Source organism: Cibotium barometz, chromosome 46, assembly GCF_041138505.1.
Source record: "Cibotium barometz isolate CiBa-2024 chromosome 46, ASM4113850v1, whole genome shotgun sequence".
NCBI lineage: Eukaryota > Viridiplantae > Streptophyta > Polypodiopsida > Cyatheales > Cibotiaceae > Cibotium > Cibotium barometz.
Window position 1 is genome coordinate 8,121,719 of NC_141091.1, and position 22,523 is coordinate 8,144,241.

Below are 22,523 nucleotides of genomic sequence, written 5' to 3' on the forward strand. Positions count from 1 at the left end.
ATTTTATTGATTTAAAATGGAAAGGAATGATGAGAAAAAAGTTGCCTCTTTCATGAGGGGGAATCCCCACTACTCTGAGGTGTCAAAATTTTATTTTTTTAATGTTTCCATTGGTCCTTAGTCCACTCTTCATCTTATGTGAGTATTTACTCATTTTTGGGGGGGTTTTCTTTATTTCTTCAATTTATCTCCTCCCTACATTTGGATTAATCTTATTGGTCCCTCAGAACCTTAATCCAAAAATTTTAGAAAATCTGGACCCTTAGGCTAAGGTCTTTTGAGCATATTATAATTTATTTCTAATGCACCTTAGGAAATCCTTTTTAAACTTCTATTTCGGGGGAGTTTATTTTAATAAGAAAGGATATTTTTCCATCCAAAGATATCTAAAAACTGAGTTACCTCTCAAAAGAACATTTTCTCTCTCTAGGCCAAAACAGGTAGAAACAAGATCTTTTATTATTCTGAAAAGGGGATTGATGATAGGGGAAGAAATTGGACATCTTGAGGAGCTGGGGAGGAATCTTACACTTTTGAATGGGGGATAATGTTACATAAACTTTAGTATCAAGAGATTGGAATTCAACTATTGATAAATAATACTAAAAATTTTCCTTTTCTCATTTAATTTCTCGGACCTCAAATATCATGGGAATTCCTCTTTTTGCATTGAATTCCAATGTCATTGGAATTCCTCTTTTATCATCAAATATTTCCCACAAAATAAATTCATAAAATATCCATTAATTCAATATGCTAGGAATTTCTCTTTTCCCATCTAAATGATTGAATTCCAAATCTCATAGGAATTCCTCTTTTATCATTTAAATTGGCCTCATCCTTTACCCTTATTGATGAAGAAATCTTTCCAATGGACTTTCATTGCTTCATTTCTTGAATCTTGAGGTTTTTGGCAAGCTTTCCATAGCCATGGAACATGCTTATGTTGCCATTGGTGGTTGCACTTGAGTCTACATGCATAGTTTGCTTCTTTTGAAGCATTGGAATACTTTTCCATAATTCTTTGAAGCATCTACTTGATTCTTATCAATATTTATACATAGAAAGCTTCATTGAGACCTTTTTGAATGTCGTTATAAGCTAGTGGCATTGTGCACTTGTATCTTGTGGTTCTTGTAGTTTTGGTTGACTTGTGTGATGCTATTGATTTCCCATTAGCATTGTGCACTTGTATCTTGTGGTTCTTGTAGTTTTGGTTAGCTTGTTTGATGCTATTGGAGAACTAAACTACATGCATCATGCTATGGGTCAAATGAGAAACCATATGATATATGCCATAATTTTAAAAAGCATGAGTGCATGCTACCCTTGTAAGTGAACTCTCTCACATACTTTCTTGAACTCCAATTTAAGGGATCTTTTGCTCTATGGAGAGGTAACAGAGTCTACAATCCACGTATATGATCAACTTTGACTTGGTCAAAGTTGTAGTACTCTCTGTTTTGACTTTTTTTGTAGAAAGTTAACCGGTAGTAGATTGGCCTTTTAACCCCTAAAACGATATCCAACTTGGCAGTCCTATGGCTCTATAGGATGGTCTAAGAGTTTACTATCCAACTATGAAGTCAATTTTGGTTCAATCTAAGTGGATTAAAACTGTGAAAAACAAGGCAGCCGATACAAAATATGACCTAGCCGGCTACCCTGGCTATCCGAATTAAGAGGTTAAGGGCTAGAATGAGAGATTAAGGGATGGAGAATCCAATCCTATATCCAATTTTACTTCAGTACAAAACCTCTTCTACTGAATTAAGGTTTTGTCCTCTGCTGTAAAACTGTTAAGAATGCCAAAAACCCTAAATCATGCATTCCCCATTGTCCATGGCTATAACCAATTACTTAACAATGCATCAATCGATGTCCCTCAAAGTGTTCACAAGCAAATTTAAAAAAAATTTGGCATGACCTTTGAGCATCAATTGCAAATATCAATATAAAACCATAAGCATATCCATTGCATTGTCTTGCATTATCATTGTTGCCAGCTTGATATCATAACCCAATGCCAATCAATGTGCATCAATGAAGGCCTACTTGTCGATCTCTCAGACAAGTCTTTCCACCCTCTTACCAAAGTTTAAAATCCAATGGAAAGGGTTGAGGCCATGTCTCCACACTATGTACCTAATCCCCTTTTGTACTGCTTTACCAATGTACTCATGGCATGAAAGGTTCAAGACGGACTCCCCTTTGGCCACTCCACCTAGTGCCAAAGGTAACCTTTCACCATACTAGATTCTTTTTTTTTTCAACTAGCCTTAGGCCAAGATCCTCCTATAGTAGTTACTGATTTTCCATCGCTCGTAGAGCAGCCCATAGGCACGCCCATAGGCACTTAATTATTTGCCCGTAGGTGATGCTGTTGAGAGGAAGCCCCAAGGGGGTTTTGAACCCAGGATGCCTTGGTCCTAGGAAAACACCTTCACCATTTGATCTATCACCTCATTGGCCACCATACTAGATTCTACAAGAACTTTTAAGCTGAAATTGAATGTAATGAAAGCTTAGGTTTTCCAAAGGTCACTGAACATTTTAAGATGATGTCGAAGGCCAAACCCAATGAAACCACAAGGAAGCCCTTGAGCATAAAGCAGGAACATTGGATGCAAGGCAAGACATAAGGTAATATGCCCAAGGAACTATGCAAGAGGAGATCAATGGAAATGTCAATGAGGTGATGCATCAAGACGCTAATGTTCCACAAATGCGTAAGCATGGCGGGACATGAATATGAACACCATGATGTACTTCATGCAAAGCATGCTTGATAGGATGGACCAAAGATTTTAATTCATGGTGGAAAAGTTTGATTCTATGAGCAAGGAGTTACATGATGGACTCACCGGTATGAGGCAAGATGTGGACATGGGCAAAGAAGCTTATGGTGGACCTATGTTGCATCCATATGCACCAAACACCATTCAACCAATCGAGACACAAGCGTATGGACCTTTTGCATGAGCTTCACATATAAATGCATTGTATACTCCTTAATCTAGTATCCACCACCATGGTGATAGAAGTCATGGATCTATTCTTGGAAAGGAGAACTTGCCTCCCTCATTGATGCATCAAGGTGGAACAAATATTTTGGAAATGCCTACGGATGGCCCTATGCATAGTGTTTCTTCAATGCAAGGAAGGAGTTTGGACAAAGACAAAGGCATAGTTTTGGAAGAACCAAGGGTTGATGGAAATTGAAATCCTTCACACATGGGTGGTTCTCACTTCAATGAGATGGAAATTGAAATCCTTCACACATGGGTGGTTCTCACTTCAATGAGATGGGAGGTCCTCACTTCAACGAGATGGGAGGTCATCAACTTAATGAGATGGGTCATCATCCCAATGGAATGGAAACTAGTCATGGTAGGCCACATCATTTCAATGAGTTTGGGGCCAATCATGTTAGACCATTTGAGCATAGACCACAGGTGGTGATGAAGACAAGTTTAAGGGAGTGAAGGAATATACAATATCTACTAAGTTCAAAGGGGAAGACTCAACCAATGAGGAGTTTAAAGAATGGATTGATAAAATGGAGCTTTACTTTGAGCTTAGCCCTCATGATACGGCCAAGGTATTGTTTGCTACTATGCATCTAGAAGGCTATGCCCATGCTTGGTGGTAGCACTTAAATGCTCATTGCTATGATAGCTGGGTGGACTTCAAGAATGAGATGAGGAGAACTTTTGTTCCAAGTCTTAATAGATCAAGGATGGTGGAGAAATGGGATGATCTAACTCAAACGGGCAATGTCAAAGATTATGTGCACAAGTTCATGAAGTTTTCACTTCATGTGAAAGGCTTGAGTGAGGATTAAAAATTGAGAAAATTCATCAAAGGGTTACAAAACAACATTAAGGTTGATGTGCATGCTCAAAGACCCGAAACCATCACCTCCCTTTCCCTTTCCCACCCTCCCTCTCTCTCTCCTTCTCCCACCCTCCCTCTCTCTCCTCTCTCTCCGTCCCTTTCACTCTCCCACCCCCCTCTCTCTCTCTCTCTCTCCTCTCTCTCCCTCCCTTTCACTCTCCCACCCTCCCCCTCTCTCTCATCTCCACCCTCTTCCCTCTCTCTATCTCCTTGCCCCACAACCTCCCAGCCCACCCTCTCTCTCCTTCTCCTAGCCTCTTCCCTCCTCCTCTCTCTCTTCCCTCCCCCACCCTCTCTTTCCTTCTCCTAGCCTCTTCCCTCCTCCTCTCTCTCTTCCCTCCCTTTCCCTCTCTCTCTTCCCTCCCTTTCCCTCTCCCACTGTCACTCTTCGATTACCCTTTCCCTCCTTCTCTCTCTATCCTTCTCATCTCTCTCTCTCTCTCTCTCTCTCTCTCTCTCTCTCTCTCTCTCTCTCTCTCTCTCTCTATCCTCTCCCCTTTCTCTCTATCCTTCTCTTTGCTAGCTCTCTCTATCTTTCTCTCTCTCTATCCTTCTCTTTGCTAGCTCTCTCTATCCTTCTCTCTCTCTTTCTCTCTCTCTCTCTCTCTCTCTCTCTCTCTCTCTCTCTCTCTCTCTCTCTCTCTCTCTCTCTATATATATATATATATATATATATATATCCTTATCTTTGCTAACTCTCGCTCTATCCTTCTCTTGGCTATCCTTCTCTCTCTCTCTCTCTCTCTCTCTCTCTCTCTCTCTCTCTCTCTCTCTCTCTCTCTCTCTCTCTCTCTCTCTTTGCTCACTCTTCAGTCCTTCTCTTTGCTCACTCTTCAGTCCTTCTCTTTGCTCACTCTTGCCTCTCTCTCTCTCTCTCTCTCTCTCTCTCTCTCTCTCTCTCTCTCTCTCTCTCTCTCTCTCTCTCTCTCTCTCTCTCTCTCTCTTTGCTCACTCTTCAGTCCTTCTCTTTGCTCACTCTTGCCTCTCTCTCGTTGCACAGTCAATGTTGAGGGCTCACAAAAGAACCCTCACAATAGCCTAAAAATCCCTGCTCTCTTCTCTCTCTCTCTCTCTCTCTCTCTCTCTCTCTCTCTCTCTCTCTCTCTCTCTCTCGCCCTCCTCTCTGGCTCAACCACTCAACAGTCTTCATCCATCTCTCTCTCAACCCCTCAATAGCCGCCGTCTCTCTCTTTCTCTCTTAACCCCTCAATAGTCGTCGTCCCTCTCTCTCTCAACTCCTCAATAGCCGTCGTCCCTCTCTCTCTCTCAACCCCTTCCACAAAGAGTCAAGCTCTCTCTCTCTCTCTCTCCCACCACAAAGAGTCATCCTTTCTCTCTCAACAAGTACGCCTCAACGATTGGAAGCGGTCTCAATCTCTTGTTCAGATATCCGTGGGTGAGGCTCCGAGTGAGAGGCCCTAACCTGCACAAGAAGTGCTACTTCCGTTTTGCTAGCACCCCCGAATTCGTTTCGCGGAAGGAGCACAGAAGAAGCACGGATCTTTCAAGATTCTAGTTGGACTTAGTTGCTGGCCTCCCTCACCTTTAAATAGACCCTCATTCCTTTGTATTTTCAACTTTTGTGTATTTACATGCCATTATAATCTTCAAATCAATGTAATTTTATTATCCCTCTATTTCGCCTCTTCTTGGTAAGCTTTGGAGCTTCACTAATCTTCATCCTCTCTTGGAGATTACCCTCTTCATCTTGGTGGCCAAGCTTGCTCTTGTGGGCTTCACGTCTCTCCAAAGAATCAAGCCAAAAACCAAGGGTAAGTCTAAATCAATGGTGTTTTTCTTTCTTTTTCAATGGTAATCTTCTTCCCAAGCTCTCTAATGCTTGGGAAGTAGTTTAATGAATGGCTTTTTCTTAAAACCAAGCTTCTACTGATTCATATTGTTTAAATGGATTATTGATGATCTTGTTTGCTTAAATATAATATTTTTGATTAGTAAATCTCTCTTTTAGAAAGATTACTCATCTTAATGGTTGAATCCTTCTTGGAAGGATGGATCTTAGTTTTAATCTCATTTTCTTAACCAAAACTCTAGGCTTAACAAGCTAGAGATAGAGATTAAGCATTTTTATGATTTTTATTCTAATTAAAATAAGGATTAATTCATTCAATCCTGTTTTATGATTAGAAAATTCATAGTTATTCATTTGAAGTTGAACGAGAGTTTATGCTAACATTTTTGTAATTATTTTTATATGGGAATGATAATGGGATATTTTTAAAAATAAACAAGAGGTTTAAATGTAATTATGCTTGGGTATGCATAATGAATTTTTAGATTAAAAGAGGAAATCCCACCATATTTTAAATGTAATTATGCTTGGGTATGCATAATGAATTTTTAGATTAAAAGAGGAAATCCAACCATATTTTAGATAATTAGGAGTAAATATTAAAAGTAGAATTTTTGAGTATTCTCAGAAAATGCAGCAAGTTATGGAAAAATTTATCAGTAGTAGAAAATGAAGGTTTAGGCATAAATAAATTTTATTCTAAAAGAGGAACTTTGGGTATCATTATTTCATAAAAAATGTAAGGAAACTATGGGAGAATTTTTATTATTAAGAAATGAATTTTATGCATAATTAATTTTTATGCTAAAAGTGGAATTTTAAGCATTCTCATTTCATAGAAAATATGGGGAAGTTATGGTAAAATCTTTATCATTAGAAAATGGAATTTATGCATAAATAACTTTTATATCAAAAGTGGAATTTTGAGTATTATCATTTCTTAGAAAATGTGGGAAAGCTATGGAAAATTTTATATCATTAGAGAATGAATTTATGCTTAATAAATTTTATGCTAAAAGTGGATTTTTGAGCATTATTCATTGCCTGAAAAATAAAGAAGATTATGCACAAATTTCTAGATTCATTCAACTTATGAGAATTATGGAAATGATTCATGTAGATAAAAATGAATTAGTGTTTAAGTTGAAAGAGGAAATATGGGTATAATTGATTTCGTAAATCCCATGAGATTAGATGCATAAATCCTTTGTTCAAAAAGAAGAATATTGAGTATATTTTATTTTGGAAAAATGGGATAAGAATGAGGAAATATTCACGAGATTACATCGTGAAATCATGGATAAAATTTTAATCATTAGAAAGGAAAATCACAAACATAATTAAGTTTTGGAATTACAAAGTATAGGTCTAGATTCTCAAAAAATAGAATCTTGGGGTACATTTTCTGAATAGGAAAAGGATTTCCTAGAAAAAGACCAGAAACATGCTTAGTTGAATGAATGTGGGAATGATGTGAATGGATGTGAATTGATGTGGGATGATGTGAATGGATGTGAATGAATTGATGTGGGATGATGTGAATTGATATGGGATGATGTGAATGGATGTGGATGATGTGGATGATGTGGAAACGATGTGGGATGATGTGAATGGATGTGAATTGATGTAGGATGATGTGAATGGATGTGAATTGATGTGAGTGGATGTAAATGGATGTGAGATGATGTGAGTGGATGTAAATGGATGTGAGATGATGTGAGTGGATGTAAATGGATGTGAATTGATGTGAGATGATGAGAGTGGATGTGAATGGATGTGAATTGATGTGAAATGATGAGAGTGGATATGAATTGATGTGATGTGAATTAATGTAGAGAAATGTGGGATAATGAGAAATGATATGGAACGATGAGAAATGAAGTGGAATGGTAATAAATGATGTGAAAGGATATGTAATGATGAGGAAATATGAGAATTATGTTTGGAACGATGAGAAATGAAGTGGAATGGTAATAAATGATGTGAAAGGATGTGTAATGATGAGGAAATATGAGAATTATGTTTGGAACCGTATTTTGTATGAGTTTTTTTAAAAGATTGTTTTACGTCAAGTATGCTGGGGGGGGAAGCATTTTGACTATCTTGTGGAATGAGGGCATGGGGACCTAAGTGGAAAGGCTGCAACAGCTGATGGAGAGTCAAAGAAAGATGTCTTGTGTGGCAAGATTGGCTGAGGTCTTGACCAGCCTCGGATTCGGTTAAAATGGTGAACTTCCGGTATGGTGGATGAGGGGCCAAGGAAGTGGCTTATGAGTGAAGCACTAGGTCACCTGGAAGGAACCTAGAGGGTGCTGACCATACGGTGCTCGCCTGCCCAGGATACCCACACGTGCGACAGGGAAGAAAATGAGTTGGAGTTCTTTTCTGAACAGGGGCATGGATCTGGTTGATTTGCCTTGCTGCTGGCTGTGCTGGTCTTCAAAACGGATGACTTCATGGCTCTTTTACAGGGATCTTTCAAATGGAGAGTCCATATGGATTTTATGTGATTATACCCCCATGTACTATGGGCTAGGAACTATTGAAAAGGCCCCTGAATGAGCAGGTGGTGAGCGTTCTGGTTGTTGATGATTCCATAGGTATGCTGAGGAAGAAATGACTGAAATTTGGATTTTATAGTTGGAAAGTAGAAAAGTTGGAAATTGGACCTGGAAATGGAATACTGAGGATTATGATAGAAACACTATGGTTTTATTGCAATGCTATTTTGGACATAGTTGAGTCTAAGAAAAGGCAATTTCATATTGGGTGTGTCTATTTAAGTTTTGCATGAGAGCTGGTTAGGGGGCCTGGGAACTCTTTTCCTTGGTACCCGGGACAAAACATGATCAAATTTTTATATGGATCCTATCAATACAGTGGTTGGGCGGTTGGCTATCCATGGGATTGGATGGGATTAGGCTAGACTGATGGATTCCTATAGTAAAATTCAATTCTGTTCAAGTTACGATAGTGAAGTAAGTCATAGGACGAGAGAGAGAGGGAGGGTGGGAGAGGGAAAGGGAGGGAAGAGAGAAAGGGGGAGGGAAGAGGGTGGGAGAAGGAGAGAGGGTGGTGTGGGCTGGGCGATGGTGGGCAGAAATGGTGGTGGCAATAGCTAGAGAGAGATTGTTCAAGTAGAGAGAGAGAGGGCAGACAAGAAAAGCTCCCTCCACCAAGCTCCCTCGGTGACCATCCCCATTCTTTTTTAGGATGTTTTTTTCCTTGATGCTGAGAAAGCAAAAGACAACCATGACCAATATCTTGTTGAAGGTATGAAACTTATTGATATTTTTAATTTAATTGGTCTTGTGCAAAAAATAGGTATTCTACTAAGTCTGTAATGCTCTTCTACAAGGGCAAAGATCTAAGATTTTAGATATGGCTGAGTGAGTTGAGGTGAATTGGGAGAAGAAAGGGCACACACAATAGAAGAGATGATGTATCTAGGGAGATACTTCTACTAAATAGCCTTTGTGTGGATGCCACTTTTGTAGTTTGGACTATTAGTGTGAAAGAAGCTAGATTTCATAAGGGTTGTGCGCTTATGGTTTTTCCTTGGCAACCCAATCTTGACATTTCTACTACCAAACTACAAGCCCGATGGACAATATTAATCATAGTGTGAAAAAGGTGGTCATGTATATATACCAAAATAAGCCATAATTGGGGTGATAATGAGAAATTGGGGCTAGTCACTTGATAAGCCATAATTGGTGCTAGAGTCACTTTTGATAATGATAAATTACTCTTTTCTTTCTCTAAACCTAGGCTAATCTCTCTAAGCTAGGCTAATCCAAGGTTAATCCAAGGCTAAGCTAGGTTAATTTAAGATAATCTAGATGTTGCTTTGTTTCATTGGTATCAAAGCTTACTTTTGATCCATCTTCATCTTCATTTTTGAAGGATCCCTGTCCCCTCAACGTGACGAATTCTGGGGTGCTAGCAGCGGAAGTAGCACTTCTTGCGTGGGGTAGGGTCCCTCACTTGGGGCCTCGCCCACGTATATCCGGACAAGAGACTAATCCCTCGGTTCTTCCTAAACCGAACCCAAAAAAACTTTCCTCGCCTCGAAAGCACAGGAGATTCCTCCGTGATATTTTTACTCTAACGTAGTCAAGAGCCTTAACTAACTAAACTGATTTGACCAAACCCGTAAGTCCCATAGTCAGATCAAGGAAAAGATTTGCACTTGGATCATGGAGACCAACGCTTTTTTTCTCATTGAGAGGCATAGCCGTTGATTCTTTTCCATGGAACAATTTTTATCTGGGATTTACTTCATCTATCGTACCATAATAGAATTGAGTCTCATTTTAGGGATCCATCAGTCCCCCATCCAGTCCCGTGGGGGGTTAGCTGTTATATGTACACTATGTGTGCTATGTTATATACACATTATGTGTGCATATACTAGGAGGCTAACCCACATTAGGCTTGTGAGCATGGGAGCATGGGAACAAGCTCTAGTGGAGCATGGGTTAGGACTAACCTTAAGGTTTAAGGTTAGGGTCAGGCATCCAAGGGTCACACATGAGGAATGGAAAGTCAAGAGTCACTTGAGGGCCCTCCTATATAATAGGGGCATGGGGCACACTCAAGGGGGCTTGGAGGCTTGGAGGCTTATGCTATGGTCTCTTGTGTAGAGGTCCATATCTTCTCACCTACCATTTCACACTATAGCTACATGCTATTGGATTGTGTTATACCTCTTGATGGTATGGGACATCAAGGTAGAGGTATGATGTATTTCATTCATTATTCATGTGTGCATCCCTTGGGCTCGGGGGTGGTTGGGTGGTTGAGTTTATGCTTGATTTATGCATATTTTATGCATAACAATTATCTAGAGAGATCTTAGGGTTTTAACAGTGGTATCAGAGCTATCTCTATTTAATTGTTGATTTTTTTTTAGTAAATTTTAACATTTACTAATAAAATGTTATTTTTTGTTGATTTGTGTTGATGAAATGCACATGGATCATCGTTATGGTGATTGGAACGTGTGGTACTTCAATTCAATGGACGAATCGACGTTGCGGGGGAATACCGTGAGTTAATGCTATTTTTCCTTATTTTTTAATGGTTAAAATAAGCATTAATGGAAATTTTTACCAAAATTCACATATTTTATTGTGAATGTTGTTGGTAGAATGGATTCCATAATTTTCTAAAATTTTTAGGAAATTTTTCCTAATTTTTTAGGGATTTTTTGAGCATTTTTTTTTATTTAAAATGTATTTTTATACATTTTTTGCGGGTTTTTTCCGCGGGAATGCGATCAAATTCTGTCAATTTCTACTGAAATTCAGTAGGGGACAGCGTGTTGTCGCATGTGATGCTCTCCCGTGTGCGTAGGGTTCTCTCCGTCTCTCAAATCTGAGTTTTCCTCATTTTTTCATGAAATTTCTCTTAAAAATGAATTTTTTAAACATTAATCATAATTAATGTTAATTATGATTAAGGTTTAATTAAAAAAGCTTAATTAAGATTAAGCTAATCTCTCTGTTTAACAGAGAGAGAGGAGAGAGTGGAGGAGGAAGATGAATTTGGAGAGAAGGGAGGAGAGTAGGGAGAAGAGAGAATTAATCTCTCTCTCTCTCAGGCTCTTGCGCAGGCGACGGGAGGGGGGGGGCTGCGCTGCAGCCCGGCGGAAAAAAACGCCCCCCTCCCCCCCTAAAAAAAATCAAATGTTAATAAGCTAATTAAAGCTTTTTTTTTTTCATTTTTTTAAAAAAATGAGTTTTTTTATTAAAAAAAGAGCTTTTTGGTATTTTTTCAAGAAAAAAAGCTTGAAAATAGCCAGAAAAATTCTGAAAAATAGGGGATTTGAGGAAAAAATTCTCTGAAAATTCTCTGAAATTTTCTTCTTAAAATTTCTTGGCTTTTCAACTTCCGGAAAACCTTTGGCTTTCCGTTTTCCCGAAACCTTTTGGCTTTCCGAATTCCGGAAAAACTTTTGACCTTCCGTATTCCGGAAACCTTTGACCTTTCACATTCCGATTTTTTTTTGTCTTTTCATTTTCCCAAAACTTTTGGCTTTCCATATTCCGGGAAAACCGTTGGAATTCCGAAATTTTTTGACCGTTCGTATTCTAAATGCGTTCGGGGTTGATTAAAAATTTCAAAAAATTCCTGAAAATTAGTGGAAAATTAGACAAAGGTTATTTTAAATTTTGGAAAAATGTGGGGTTGGTGTTTGGCATGTGGTGTGTCCATTCGGGCGCCTGTGACCATTCAAATTCCTTTAAAATTATATTTTTTGACCCAGAAAATTAGAAAAATCCATTAAAATTGAAAATTTTCATTGGATTTGAGAATTATCGGGCGGAATTAGAAATTTCGTGAACGATGGGATTCTCGGGAAAAATTAGGAATATTCTAGATATTATATTTAGAAATCCTAAAAATTGGTATTTTTAAAATATCAATGGTATTTTGGCAAATTAAATTGCTAAAAATTTTCTAGAAAAATATAGGTTTGGAATGCCATGAGATAGGTTTGGTGGAATTCAAAATTATTATATTTTGAGGCCCTATAAATTAGGGAAAATTAGAAAAAAATCATGATAATTCTTTTTCTCGAGAATTTAATATTTTCGAGGGTTATTTAATGTTGAAGTACGTTTTCTCGTGCTGACATTAGATAGATGCGTGTTATTCGCATATTTTTAATACGATTATACCTCGTATTAATGGATATTTATGTTTGGATTAATTCTAAACGATGTATTCATGATTTTTGACCATTGTTTAGCCATTCTTTTTGGACATGTTCCTTAATTTCTTTTGATGGCTATAATTTTCGTTCAAAGTGTGTTTCACCTTTGACACTTTTCCATGATAATTTATTTTGCACTTATTAAAGTGTGGTTTGTGCTTAATTTCTTAAGCCTCTATCATGGGTTAGTTGATCGGTTTATTTTGGTGGACTTCTATTGGATGTTTTCCAAGTTTTATATGGACTCATCAAGTTCTGCCTAGATCACTTATGTCTAGGGTTTTTCTTATTGAGTGCTACACACATGTGTTTCACTTTCTTACTTTGGAGTTTTATTTGAACAACACAACGTTCATATACTCCGGATTGATGAGTTGGCCACCAATTTAAATGCTTCTTTTGGCATGATTTATGTCCATTAGATGGTATGCATTGATTTTTATGATCAACTATGGTTTTTATGGATTTAAATCCATGATGTTATAAAGATCCTTTGATCTTTTTGATAATTACATGTGCTTTGAAGGTAGCATTTGCCTTCGTTTTTTGCACGTAATTTTGGAGTATATTTTATACTCTTGTATATATTCCAACTCAGATACCTAGTTGCTTATATATCTAGGAGAGTTATTTTTTCTACCCTAACTTTATTGTGTTTTGGGTAGTTATCATTAGAAAGGCGCCAATAATTCAATTTCTTTTCTAATGATGTACTCAGAAGGATTTATTCCTTGATGTAGTCTCAAGTATACAGAGACAGGTTTAGTATGTGAAAGTCTGGATAAGGCCATCTTATTCCTTTTATACAGGATTTTATTCATATTTCCTAGACGGCATACTAGAGAGTTTCAAATTGTTAAGGTATGTATGGGTGGTATCATGGTGGTATGGGACGCTAGGGATCCCTCACATATATTATCTTATGGGATAATTTGGGCTCAAGATTGTTGCTTTGCTTACATCACTTAGCATGTTGACCTTAACATTCAAAGACAATCTTATTTTCTAAATTCACTAGAAGTTATAGTGTGGGCATTCTTTAGATAAACTTCTTTTATCTATAACCTGCATGTTTTGATGAGGGTAATCTCATCGGCATTTTCACTTGTTGAAATCTCTTTCTTTAGAGTTCAAACAAGTTTATCTTGTTGTGTTCGGATAAGGAAATTTGGATTCTTCCTTTGTTGGCATTTCTTTCTCTAGTTCCGTACTTTAGGTGATTTACACAATCAACCTGATAGGTTTACGGATGGACATATGTGACTCATCGAGACGTTGATGACTCTCTATGTTGATATGGGTAACTCGAGACGTCGATTATTCCATATGATGCAGATATGGGTATGTCGGGGCATCGATGAATCCCTGGTTTCTGCTGTTATAATGCCATGCTTTCCTACTTTATTCCGAATGGTTTACAACGAGGAAGTTACTTTGAATGTGAATTGTTCTGATCATCCGCAATAGTCTGATGGGCAAACAGAGTGTATGAATCAGATTATAGTGTATATGCTTTGTGCATATGTCTCTAGAAAATCATCATATTGGGAAATATCTTCCAATGATGGAATTTGCCTATAACAGTTCTAAATTTACGGCTATTATTTTTTAGTCCGTGCATACTTATGTATGGGTATCAACTCAGGGCACCTATTGATGTCAGTCTTAAGGACATCGAGCTTGATGCATCGAGGGATTTCTTGCGTGATATGTAGGAAATTCTGACCGAAGCTCGGGATTCTATCAGGAGTGCTCATGATAGGGCACGGTTTTATGCTGATAGGGGACGCTCATCTCGGTCTTTTGAACCAGGAGCGTTGGTTTATTTTAATGTTCTTAAAGATTTTCAGACTTTGGCAATGGGAAAATGCTCGAATTTATCTCCTAGATATTGTGGTCCATTTCGAGTTATATATCGGATTGGCACAGTTGCGTATGAACTAAAACTACCTCCAATTGTTAGGGTTCATCCAGTCTTTTATATCGATAGATTGAAAGGGAAACTGGAGGTGAGGATGACACAGTTACTCCTCAAGAACTCGTTGAAGTCGATGAATTATCTTATGTTCCACATGAACCTGATAAGGTACTTGAATTCAGGGAAAGGAAACTTTGTAGTTGACTAATCCCTGAGGTTAAATTTAGGTGGAAAGATAGGGAAATTGAGAATTCGACTTGGGAGTCGGTTGAGTTTGTTCAGCGCAGTTCTCCTTCTTTTCATTGCAAGAGTGCAATGTTTTGAGAGAGGGGAAGTATGTTATATGTACACTATGTGTGCTATGTTATATACACATTATGTGTGCATATACTAGGAGGCTAACCCACATTAGGCTTGTGAGCATGGGAGCATGGGAACAAGCTCTAGTGGAGCATGGGTTAGGACTAACCTTAAGGTTTAAGGTTAGGGTCAGGCATCCAAGGGTCACACATGAGGAATGGAAAGTCAAGAGTCACTTGAGGGCCCTCCTATATAATAGGGGCATGGGGCACACTCAAGGGGGCTTGGAGGCTTGGAGGCTTGGAGGCTTATGCTATGGTCTCTTGTGTAGAGGTCCATATCTTCTCACCTACCATTTCACACTATAGCTACATGCTATTGGATTGTGTTATACCTCTTGATGGTATGGGACATCAAGGTAGAGGTATGATGTATTTCATTCATTATTCATGTGTGCATCCCTTGGGCTCGGGGGTGGTTGGGTGGTTGAGTTTATGCCTGATTTATGCATGTTTTATGCATAACAATTATCTAGAGAGATCTTAGGGTTTTAACATTAGCCAACCACCCAACCACTATAGTGATGGGATCCATTTAAGAATTTGGTTAGGTTTTTTCCTGGGTAGTACGAGGGAAAAGAGTTCCCAGGCCCCCTAGCCGAATATTCATGCAAACTCAAAACTAGTCACACCACTTACACACCCAATATGAATTTGCCTTTTTCACAGATTCAGCTGTCTTTAAAACAATCTTTTAATAAAACTATAGTATCACTGATCATAATCCTCCAAAATATCCGGTTGAATCTTAATTTCCAAGTTTTCCTTTGATGTACCTATGGCATCATTGGCAACCAGAACGCTCACCACCTATCCACGGGACCTTTTCAATAGTTCCTAGCTCATAGTACTCGGCAATATATTCACTTATAAAAATCAAAATGGAATCTCCGTTGAAGATCAGCAAGATTAACCAAACCAACAGATCCATATAAAAAATCCATGGACTCATCCGTTGAGGACCAGCAAGGTCAATCAACTAGATCTATGCCCGAATTTAGAAAACAACTCTTACTCCTTGATCCAAATATCTTCCCCGATGCACGTGTGGGTATCTTCGGCAACCAGAGCCTCAGCACCGTATGGTTAGCACCCTCTAGGATCCTTTGCAGGTCACCTAGCGCTTCACTCATAGGCCGCTTCCTTGGTCCCTCATCCACCGTACTAGAAGCTCACCATTTAAATTGAACTGAGGCTGGTCAAGACCTTGGCCGACCTTGCTACGCGAGACGTCCTCGATTGACTCTCCGTCAGCTCTTGCAACTTTATCAGTTACGTCTCCCACGACCTCATTCACAAGATGGTCAAAATACTTCCCCAGCATTCTTGACATAAAACAATAATTTAAAAATAGGTCATAAATATAGTTTCTATAAGGAACTCTCGTCTTTCCACATTGTTCCACATCAATCCACATTATTTAATCCACATCCATTTCATATGTAATCCCATTCTCATCCAATCACATCATTTTCATCCCATCACATCTTTTCTCATTTATCCTCATTAGATCTCATCCACTCGCATCTACCCATATCCACATCTCATCACATCACATTCATTCACATCTCAAGGCAAAAGATGACTGTCTTTTACTGCTCCAAAAAACTGCTCCTAGGCTTGAAGTAAATCCCCTCGTGTCCGGATCCACATCCATTCTTCACATACACATTCACATCCATTCTCATCACATACACATTCACATCCATTCTCATCACATACACATCCACATCCATTCTTCACATACACATTCACATCCATTTTTCACATACACATTCACATCCATTTTCATCACATATCATCCATTCACATCCATTCACATCCATTCACATCCCATATCATCCATTCACATCCATTCACATCCATTCACATCCATTCACATCCCATATCATTCATTTACATCTTGATTCACATGACATCATATCTTATCCATTCATTCACATCTATCTGATTCACATATCATCACATCTATTCACTCACCAGGGACCGCTTCGTCGGCCCTTGTCCATCGTATCTGAAGCGTACCATTTTTCAACCATACCAAGGTTAGTCAAGACACCTGGGCAGCAGGCTTTGCCGCATGAGCCGTCCTTTGAACACTCCCTGCCCAACAACTGATTGCAACCGAACTTCCCTTAGAAAAACATATACCAAATGCTCCTTCCAACATTCTAGCGTATGACAGTCCTTTAAGAAAACAGGGTTTATATGCAAGTTTTCAGTTTGATTTTCTTTTGAATACAAAGAGTATTTCTTGAATCAGTATCCCCAAAACTTCTTGATCAAAATTTTGAATTTCATACCAGAATTCCTCGAATTCTATAACCTCGTTCCTCCCACACAGATCAATTTGAAGGGTCTCAAACTTAGTTTTAGATTTGGCAGAGTTTTGAGTGTATTTTTCTAAACTGGTCACACCTTCTTTCCTCGAAACTGACGAAAGAGTTTGGTCTTGGTCATCATCTAATTCAAGGTTCGAGTCGGATAAGGTTTTTCCTGAACTATCTTTCTCAAAAAGGTTTGATAATTCAGTTACTATTTTACTGAATTTATTTCTTTGAATATTCACTTAACTGATTTCTAAATTAGTTACGAATTCCAATGAGGAATAAATTAATCATTTATCTGAATATTTCGATCTCAATAGATTTTTTGAATTTTCTTTTTACAATCCGTGTGAATATAAAACGATAGAAATTTCTCTCTTAAAGTATTTAATTATTCATTTATCAAATACTCATAAAATTTTAATATAAAATTTAAGAGAATTCTAATTTTGATATAAAAATTCTTTATGCATCTATTTATGCATAAAAATCAACTTCAATGGGAATAACACTTTTTAAAAAATCCTTTTATTCATCTATCTATGCATAAAATCAAATTTAATAGGAATGACACTTTTAAAATAAAAAGAACTTCTTTATACATCTATTTATGCATAAAAATCAAATTTAATAAGAATAACACTTTTGTAATAAAAAAAGAATTCCATTATGCATCTTTCTATGCATACAAATCAAATTTAATAATTAATATCAGTGATATCCATGCATATTCATAGGTGAATATGTACAGGGAGTAATTAGAATATTTCTTTTAGATGCAAAAATGGCGGGAATTACTCTTTTGGAATAACATAAAAACAAACTTTCTTTTTTACAAAATTCTGGAAAATTTTGCCATAACCTCCTTTGTATGGCTGACCATTTCTCATTTTTATCTTTATTTATTTAACTTAATTAACCCAATTTAGAATTATAGAACTCTAATCTACACAATTTTATAAATTCAAGAGAGTAAACAATAAGAAGAGTTTAATTAATCACTTAGTTAATCTTTCTAGGATTAAGAAAGGTTGGAATGTAAAGAAGAGAAGGGAGTGGCCTTTTCATCAAGGCATATCATTTGAATTTAATTCATCAAGGCATATCATTTAAATTTAATTCAATCATTTGCAGAACATAAAAATCAAGAAAACCATAGATTTTTCATTAAAATTTGTAAACAAAGTAAGAAAATTAGCTTACATGGAGCTTGTAAGCTCTCCTTTGGCTTGAGGGATTGAGGGTTCTACTATTGTTTGAAGCAATAGTGGCCATCAATTCACTTTGGAGAGGATTAGGATAAAAATAGTTGAATTATTAAAAAATTCAATGTAGATGGCTCAGGACAGGAGTAGAGTAACAGTGCATAAACACCATTAAGCTTTTACAAAGGAGGAGGCTTCTATTTATAGGAAAAAGTGAGCCTCTAACCAAGCAAATTGATTCTAGAATTTTCCAGATCAGTTTGGTCAATTTTTGACCATTTTTGGGTCAGCTTACTTTTTGGATCTAGTTTTGAAATAGGAGAGATGAAAATATCTCATTTTATTGATTAAAAATTGGGAGTAATGATGAGAAAAAGGTGCCTACTTCATGAGGAGAGAGATTCTCCACACTGAGATGTCAAATTTTAATTTTTTAATTCTTTTCTTTGGTCCTTAGTCCACTCTTCATCTTATGTGAGCATTTACTCATTTTTGGGAGCTTTTTCTTTTATTCTTCAATTTATCTCCTCCCTATACTTGGATTGATCCTATTGGCCCATAGAAATCTTAATTGGACCATAATCCAAAAATTTCTGAAAATCTGGACCCTTAGGCTAAGGTCCTTATATACCTATTTTCAATTAATTTCAATTGCACATTGAAAAGTTCTTTTTGAATTTCTGTTTCAGGGGAAACCATTTTAGACACTAGGAGGATTTTTATATCCAAAAATATCTCAATTTTGAATTACTTCCCTCTAGACATTTTCTCTCTCCAAGCCAAAACAGGGTAAAACAGGATCTTTCTTTTATTTTAGAGAGGGGAATAATTATAAGATCAGAAGGGAAGGTTCTTACACCTGTATACCTCAAAAGCTGGAGGAAGGAATCTTACAATTTTAAGAAAAATTAAGAAATTCTTAAGGTCCTTGATTTTCTTGATCTTTCTTGATCTTTCTTGATCTTCTTGATTTTTTTGGAAATCTTGAATCATGTGTGAAGGACTTCAAGCTAATCACATTGAGGTTAGTGGACATGAAGATCATGGTGATTGATCTTGATTTTGATTTTGATCTTGATCTTGATATTTGATCCATTTTCTTGTGTAATGTTTTTTCTTACAAATCCATGTGCAAATTTTTTTTCATGCTAGAGTGATGGGAAAAAAAAAACATTGGAATTAGCCAAACCTTGATTTTTTTCAAGATTTGATGGATTTTGGGAAATTTTGGGATTTTGGATCAAACTTGGGGCCAAACTTTAAATGAGTTTAGGTATAATGTGAGCATTTTTTTTTTAAAAAATGGTGAGGAATCGTGAGCTTGTTGCCTACATACTATGAATTTGTTGGGTTTGGGGGTGTCCATCAAGGAAGCATACAAAGGAGAGGAATTTAGGGCAGACAGAGCTTAGCTTGGACTGCAGGCGACTACGATTTGCGGTGCAACAAGCGAAGGGGGAGAAGCCAAAACGTGGAGAGTCAAGCTTGGCAAAAGCATGAGCTTCATATTCTTAAAGAAAAAGCGATGGGTGTCAATCACGGACTACATCTTCTTGGTTTTCTCCATTTCCAAGCTTGGATACCTTGGTAAGTTGCCATTGAAGCTTATGGGCTAATTTCCATGTTTTCTCCAATTGATTCTCATCAAGAAATCAAGAAAGGGCTACTTCCTATTTCCATAGGCTTGAAGTTTCATCATAATGGGAAGATTGGCCTCATCCTTTACCCTTATTGATGAAGAAATCTTTCCAATGGACTTTCATTGCTTCATTTCTTGAATCTTGAGGTTTCTAGCAAGCTTTCCATAGTATGGTGAAAGGTTACCTTTGGCACTAGGTGGAGTGGCCAAAGGGGAGTCCGTCTTGAACCTTTCATGCCATGAGTACATTGGTAAAGCAGTACAAAAGGGGATTAGGTACATAGTGTGAAGACATGGCCTCAACCCTTGCCATTGGATTTTAAACTTTGGTAAGAGGGTGGAAAGACTTGTCCGAGAGATCGACAAGTAGGCCTTCATTGATGCACATTGATTGGCATTGGGTAATGATATCAAGTTGGCAACAATGATAACGCAAGATAATGCAATGGATATGCTTATGGTTTTATATTGATATTTGCAAGTGATGCTTAAAGGACATGCCAAATTTTTTTTAAAATTTGCTTGGGAACACTTGAGGGACATTGATTGATGCATTGTTAAGTAATTGGTTATAGCCATGGACAATGGGGAATGCATGATTTAGGGTTTTCGGCATTCTTAACAGTTTTACAGCAGAGGACAAAACCTTAATTGAGTAGAAGAGGTTTTATACTAAAGTAAAATTGGATATAGGATTGGATTCTCCATCCCTTAATCTCTCATTCTAGCCCTTAACCTCTCAATTCGGATAGCCAGGCTAGCCGGCTAGGTCATATTTTGTATCGGCTGTCCTATTTTTCACAGTTTTAATCCACTTAGATTGAACTAAAATTGACTTCATAGTTGGATAGTAAACTCTTAGACCATCCTATAGAGCCATAGAACTGCCAAGTTGGACATCGTTTTAGGGGTTAAAAGGCCAATCTACTACCGGTTGACTTTCTACCAAAAAAAGGTCAAAACAGAGAGTACTACAACTTTGGCCAAGTCAAAGTTGATCATATACATGGATTGTAGACTCTGTTACCTCTCCATAGAGCTAAAGATCCCTCAAATTGGAGTTCAAGAGGTTTTCCAAAGGTCAATGAACATTTTAAGATGATGCCAAAGGCCAAACCCAATGAAACCACAAGGAAGCCCTTGAGCATAATGCAGGAACATTGGCAAGACATAAGGTAATATGCCCAAGGAGCTATGCAAGAAGAGATCAATGGAAATGTCAATGAGGTGATGCATCAAGACGCTAATGTTCCACAAATGCGTAAGCATGGCGGGACATGAATATGAACACCATGATGTACTTCACGCAAAGCATGCTTGATAGGATGGACCAAAGATTTTAATTCATGGTGGACAAGTTTGATTCTATGAGCAAGGAGTTACATGATGGACTCACCGGTATGAGGCAAGATGTGGACACGAGCAAAGAAGCTTAGTGGACCTATGTTGCATCCATATTCACCAAACACCATTCAACCAATCGTTCGGGACACAAGCGTATGGACCTTTTGTACGAGCTTCATATATAAATGCATTGTAATATACTCCTTAATCTAGTATCCACCACCATGGTGATAGAAGTCTCGGATCTTGCCTCCCTCATTGATGTATCAAGGTGGAACAAATATTCTAGAAATGCCTACGGATGGCCCTATGCATAGTGTTTCTTTAATGCAAGGAAGGAGTTTGGACAAAGACAAAGGCATAGTTTTGGAAGAACCAAGGGTTGATGGAAATTGAAATCCTTCACACATGGGTGGTTCTCAATTCAATCCTTCACACATGGGTGGTTCTCACTTCAATGAGATGGGAGGTCCTCACTTCAATGAGATGGGAGGTCATCACTTTAATGAGATGGGTCATCATCCCAATGGAATGGAATCTAGTCATGGTAGGCCACATCATTTCAATGAGTTTGGGGCCAATCATGCTAAACCATTTGAGCATAGACCACATGATCATCAGGTGGTGATGAAGACAAGTTTAAGGGAGTGAAGGACTATACAATATTTACTAAGTTCAAAGGGGAAGACTCAACTAATGAGGAGTTTAAAGAATGGATTGATAAAATGGAGCTTTACTTTAAGCTTAGCCCTCATGATACGGCCAAGGTGTTGTTTGCTAATGCATCTAGAAGGCTATGCCCATGCTTGGTGGCAGCACTTAAATGCTCATGGCTATTTGATCACTAGCTGGGTCGACTTCAAGAATGAGATGAGGAGAACTTTTGTTCTAGGTCTTAATAGATCAAGGATGGTGGAGGAATGGGATGATCTCACTCAAACGGGCAATGTCAAAGATTATGTGCACAAGTTCATGAAGTTTTCACTTCATGTGAAAGGCTTGAGTGAGGATTAAAAATTGAGAAAATTCATCAAAGGGTTACAAAACAACATTAAGGTTGATGTGCATGCTCAAAGACCCGAAACCATCAAGGAGACCATGCTCCTTATGGAGATCTATGAGATAAAGTATATAGATGGAAGTGGAGCAAGGTATGGGTTTATGGTTGATTTTGGCACTTCAACTATGGGAAAGACTTCAAGTGGTGTGGCATTTCACATGGGTTCTTCTAGATTCCCAACCATTTATAGAAGGGATGGGAGAGGAAATTTCAGATTTGGGAACTCTTTTCCTAGACCTTTAA